The 6,000-nt window shown below is 41.9% G+C and overlaps 1 protein-coding gene across 1 annotated transcript in view; it reads left to right on the top strand.

The window, feature by feature from the left end:
- Window positions 1-1,285: 1,285 nt before the first annotated feature.
- KIRREL1 (kirre like nephrin family adhesion molecule 1) overlaps window positions 1,286-6,000 on the top strand; it is a 79,447-nt gene continuing 74,732 nt past the window's right edge. The window contains exon 1 of the mRNA XM_054563113.1: window positions 1,286-1,646. The gene's annotated coding sequence lies outside the window, so the exon portion shown is untranslated. The remainder of the gene's footprint in view (window positions 1,647-6,000) is intronic.

Genomic DNA, 6,000 nt, shown 5'->3' with positions numbered 1-6,000 from the left:
TTTGGATGTCTAATCCCAGCATTGCAATTAATCTATATGTATCAGGCAAGTCAATGAACTACTCTGGCACTCAGTATCCTAACTCTAAATTGAGATGCCATTAAAAATTTCTTAGTTCTCTTCCATCTTTAAGATAGAATCAATCTAGGAAGGCTTTCTGGAAGAAGTGCAATTTCAGTATTTAAAAAATGGAAAAGAAACATTGTTATTGTTCTGGGAAAGGCATTTCTGTTATGCAGTATCATCCAGGAAAAATAGAGGTGGGAAGGAGTGGAGGAAGGCAGAGAATGGAGACAAAAGGTTTTGAATGGATATTGTGAACAAGTAGTATAGGAGTTGGTCAAGCTGGACTTTTGGAAGATCATATCTGAAGGCATGATAGTTTATAGTGGGAAACTTGAAACAGACCTGGCAGAGGGAGTCCAGATGTTTGGATAGTTTCCCTAAGGCAAGTCCCCGCCACCCCCAACTTGGCAGGATTGCCCTGACCTCAGAATTTAAGGCAGCATACCACCAGCTGCGTTTTTAGAAAGAGAAATAGTAGTGTAGCAAAACCAAGTCAGTAATTTCTCAAAAGTTGGAACTGCTTGCCCTAAGTTGAGGAGACCAGATTTAAAAAGAAGTCCTCCCTTCAGATTCCCTCAGCAATAGCTATGGGAAGGCCAGGTGTGGCTGGCAGACACCCTGTCACCAAGGTGACCCATCGTACCGCCGACAGAGAGCTCATCCTCCTATCTGCGGAGAAGGCATCACCATTTTTTGTCTTCTTGGCCTTGATTCCACATGCTATTATTAATTGACACTGAGTCTTATGTTTGCAACTAACTAATGGATTTTGAACACAGCTGGGCACTGAAGGTCAGAGAAGTCAGAAGTAAACCGCACCCCCCCCCCGCCTTTTTCCCCCATTCTTTATCCTACCAGAAAAGGGATGGAATGTATATAAATTCCTGAAAATATACATTTCTTTCAGTGTGGTGGAGGCATTGAGTGGAAGAGGGGAAAAGGATAGAAGGATAAGAACTAGAATGAAGGGAACACAGTAAGGAAAGGAGAAAGAGAGAAATCAGAAAAATTGACCAAGAAACAGGAGCTGGGAAAAAAAAGAAGAGGTAGAGCAAAAGAGAAAGAGAAACAAGGAAATAGGATGCTGAGGCAAGCAACAAGGCTAAAACTGCCACAAGGAGGACAGGTGGCCCAGAGCAGGCATCTGAGACAGGAAACAAGGGAGAAAAGGGGAGGGGATTACAGCAAAGGGGATCTTGGGAGACTGGAGGGAAAGGCCAGGGAGGAAATAGCCAGAGAAAGAAGCTGGGAAGAGAGGACAAACATCGAGATGAGGGAGAGACATAGCCAGAAAAAGGGAGAGAACAAGGTAGTAGGAGGAAAGGCCAGAAGCATGAGAGGACAAGGAAAGGGAAATTTGGAGCAAAGGAGAGGGGAGAGAGCAGGCAGAAACAGGCAGAAACTAGGAGGGAACCGAAGAAGAGGCACGCATGGCTGGGTTAATGAGCCACTCTCTTCTCCTACTCCCCAGAGGAAGCACAGCTAATTATGCTTCCATCTCCTTGGCCTGGAGGAGATCAGGAGGTCTGAAGAAATGCCCTCAGCAAGCAGAATGCCAGAGGGCACAGGGCGAGGAGCAGGTAAGAGTACGGAGCTGGCAGATTGACAGAGGGGCTGCTTCCCTGGATCAACCAGGTCTCCCTCAGAGTGGTGGCTGGCATACTGCCAGCCTAGGATGGGGTGGTGGTAGAGGACACATTTATTTTGCTTAGCATGTGGGCACTGCAGTTTTCTTGGGAAAGTCATAAAAGAGCCAAAGGCCTTGAGAGAAGGGGAAAGGAGGGGAAAGAAGAAAGAGCTACAGGCAGGGGTTTCCTTCCTCTATCACTTTATGGGGCACTTTTCTCAACCCTGTGCTAATGCTTCACCTATGAATCTCAAAGGCATGGAAAGCAAACCAGGGGCAAGTGAAGCTCCAGCTTCAGGTCACATAAGCTTCCTTCCTGCTCCTGTGCTGTTGGGTAATACAGAAACTGACTTTAATATACTAACCACAGCCTGGACTTACCTGGGCTCAGAACTGATCAAACACTCTCAGGGTACTATGGAGAACAGAGAGATGAATGAGAGGCCACCACTGTCCCATGAGTAGTTTATCATATAATGGGGACTTGTAAGAAATGGGAGATAGCATACTTAGGGAATCCGAAGAAGTGAGACAATGGGGAAAGGTGAGAAGAGCATGGCTTTTGAAGTCAGAAATACTTGGTTATAATTCCAGCTGTATTGCTTATTAGGTATCAATCAAATTCCCAAGGATCAGTTTCCTTATGCACTAACCTTGTGCTAAGCATTTGATATTAATACATTTGATTCTCACAATGATCAAATGAGATTATTTTTCTTTTTCTATACAGATTGATTTTATTTTTTTAAATATCAAGATCCATTATAAAATTAAAAAATTTAAATCCATTATAAAGTCTGAGCAGTCATGACACTTGCACAGAAATAATCAAGTAGATCAGTGAAATAAACTGAGCATTCTAGAAATAAACGTATATATCTTTCTAACCATGTAATATATGATTAAATTGATATTTCAAATCAATGGGGAAAATAAGGCTTATTCAACATAAGGTGCGTGGATCACTATTACTTGAAATAAAACAAATATAGAGCACTATTTCACACTTTATACAACAAATATTCAGATGAGTTAAAAATCAGTATGTAAAATCTAAGGAGTTTTAGGTGAAAATACAAAATAATATTTTTCTTACCCTGAAGTAACATTCAAACCCAGAAGCTATAAAGTAAAATATTGGCAATATGACTATATTAAATATTTAAGACTATACAGTAATATTCATGTAAAAAAAGGTAAAGGACAAGTAATAGAATAGGAAAGTATTTGCAACACATCTATAAAAGGGTTAATAGTTGTTTTTCTTTTTTTGTTTGCTTTTTTAGGGAAAAAATTCTATAAACATTTAATCAAAAAATGGATAAAGAATACCAAAAAGTCACTTAAAGCTTTTTTTAAAGTAATAGAAATAGGCAGGAAATATACAAAAACAGGTTTAGTTTCAACAAATAAAGTAACAATTACATCATTGTCACAATCGGATTAATAAGTATTAAAAATATTGGTAATATCAAGTATTGGTCACTGTGAAAGGAACTGGGTATTCATAGATTATTTTCATGCGCCTTAAAGCAGTCCCTTTAGCATATTCTGCAAGGCTGGTTTGGTGGCGGTCTTTTAGCCTTCTTTTGTCTGAGAAGCTCCTTATTTCACCTTCCATTTTAATTGAGAGCCTTGTTGGGTAGAGCAGTCCTGGTTGCAGGCCTTTGTTTTTCATTCCTTGGAATATTTCTTGCCATCTCTTCTGGCTTGTAGTGTTTCTTTTGAGAAGTCAGCTGCTAGCCGTATTGGGGCTCCCTTATGTGTCACTAACTCACTCTCCCTTTAGGATTCTCTGTTTGTCTTTGATATTTGCTGGTTTAATGATGATGTGTCTTGGAGTGGGCCTCATTGGGTTTCTCTTGAATGGGACCCTCTGTGATTCCTGGACTTGTGTGACATTTTCTCTCCTCCAATTACGGAAGTTTTTCATCATTACTTTTTTGAGGAGGTTCTCTATCCCTTGCTCCTCTTCTTCTGGTATCCCTATAATATGGATATGATTACATTTCAGGTTGTCCTGCATTTCCCTAAACACCTCCTCATTCTTTTTGAGTCTTTTTTCATTTTCCTGCCTTTTCTGGGAGCTTTTTCCTACCTTATCCGCCATCTTGTTGATTCAGTCCTCTGCTTCATCAAGCCCGCTTTTGATTCCTTCTACTGTATTCTTCAATTCAGAAATTGTATTCTTCATTTCCTCTTGTTTTTATTGATAGTTTCTATATTCTTTTCCATGCTGATATAGTTTGCAGTAAGTTCCTCATAGTTTTCCTGTAGTTTTATGTAATTCCCTCTGAGCTCACTGAGCTCATTGAGCTTCCTTAGAACCATTGTTTTAAACTCAGTATCTGATAGTTTACTTTCCTCTATTTCATTTTGTTCTCTTTCTGGGAATTCCTCCTTTCCCTTCAACTGGTTCATGTTTCTTTGTCTTCCCATTATTTGTGAGACTCTTCTTTTCTGCTTCTGCTTCTTAAATTGATCTGTCCTGATTTCCTGACTTGTGGTGTGAACTTCTATGGTAGGATACCGCTGTTTTGTTTTTTTTTTTTTCTGGATCTGCCTCTGATGATGTCAGATGTTGACCCTGTCTTACCCTAGGCAGTCTTTTCAAGACTTCCGGGAATCTGCTGTCTGTGGCTGTCTCCTTCAACCATTAATCTAGTCACTCAGCACTCAGTAGACCAGCTTAGTGACACCACAGGGTGGGGCAGAGCCCCTCCTGGCGGCAGGGTTATTGGGTCCTCTCACGCTGTTCCTGCTCAGTCGAGTGATCTGCCTGAGCAAAATGGTTGCTGCCTTATGGGGGGTGAGTCAGCACTGGGATCCTGCCAGCTACTCTTTGAGTTCTCTCCCCAAAGCCTCCTTCCCCAGTCTCTCCTCAGTTGTCTCAAGGCTACTCTGCCCCTTCTTGTGCTGGAGCCCAGGGTGAGTGGCTACAAACAAAAATGTATGTGTTGGCCCTTTAAGCAGCTCTTAACATCCAGCCGTCCATCTCTGGCAGAGAGCAGCCCTGCCACTTTTCGCAGTTGGCTATTATCTGAGTACTTTTTGGGCTCTGGTGCGGTAGCCTGGAGATCCCTGCATATGGTTTAGACCCCACTCTTCTCAGGGGGATCGAATTGGCCTTTTCAATATCATTCTGGTGCTGCTGCCCATGAGTGCCCTGCCCATCTTCTCGAGTCTCTACTGCAGTTCTTACCAGTTAGGTTGTGCTAAAGCTGATTCTTCTGTCTGTCCAAGGTTAAAAGGCTCCTCTCTTGCTATTCAGTTGTTCGTTCCAGGTGATTTCTCCACAATTTAGTTGTAGTTCCTGGTTGGTCCTGGGAGGAGGTCAGTGTGATTTCCACTCATACCTCCACCATCTTGATTCTCTCGAGATTGATTTATCACCCCCATTTTTACAGAAAAGGAATCTGCAGCACAGAGAAGTTAAGTAAATTGTTCAAAGTTTAACAGCTAAGATGTGACAGGGCATCTGGGACTGCAATCAGACAGTCCAGCCTGGAGACCATGCTGCTAACAGCCCTGCTCTAAAGTGTTTCTTTGGAATGGTGATAATGCAGTTGAGCACAGGGCTGTGGGGAGGGTTAGATCAGCTGAAAGAACTCTGTACATACTAGGTCCTCAATATGTGTCATCTCAGAAAAAGACAGTAGATGATAAACTGTCATGTGCGTAGCGTAGCCAGGATGCTCAAAGTAAGGAAAAATCACCTGTCTTTAGGGTGTCCTGGGAAGCATGGACCATTAAGAATTCTAAACCATTAAGAATTAATAGTTTAGTTTTAGGGATTGAATAGGGCACCCTTGGGGAAGGAATAATAATCCAGAGACCACTTCATAAAGGGCCAACACTCCTACCCACACCCATTGAACCCCCATACTGTTTTACTAATGGTATCTCTCCTTACTCCCCTACACAACCCCTCCTTTACCATCCCCCCCTCAACTACTGCCAAGTCTCTAATGTAAGGCCTGCTCTCATGCCTCTAGGCTTGGAATATGTCACTGTCACTAATTGGAATACCCTGTCTTTCTCTACTGCCAACCCTTGACCTTCACCTCCTGCAGAATCAGCCTCAGCACTCCTGTAGGAATCATGACTTTATTTACTTTGTCTGTTGTTCAGGTCCTCCTTACAGTGCACTGCTGCATGAACACTTGTACTAGTTGGTTTATTATTTTAACAAACACTCCCTAATGTTAGGGAATGTGTAGCTGTGTCCCATCCAGAATGGCTAGAGATTGATTAGTACAACTTAAATAAAATTTAAAGAGAATTTGAGCTATTTATTTTCTCTTTAG

The sequence above is a fragment of the Pteronotus mesoamericanus genome, unplaced genomic scaffold (genome assembly GCF_021234165.1).
Source record: "Pteronotus mesoamericanus isolate MK-2021 breed Mesoamerican mustached bat unplaced genomic scaffold, CSHL_Meso_final scaffold_705, whole genome shotgun sequence".
Classification (NCBI taxonomy): domain Eukaryota; kingdom Metazoa; phylum Chordata; class Mammalia; order Chiroptera; family Mormoopidae; genus Pteronotus; species Pteronotus mesoamericanus.
The sequence above is the reverse complement of the archived record's forward strand: the minus strand, read 5'-3'. Positions and strand labels throughout refer to the sequence as shown.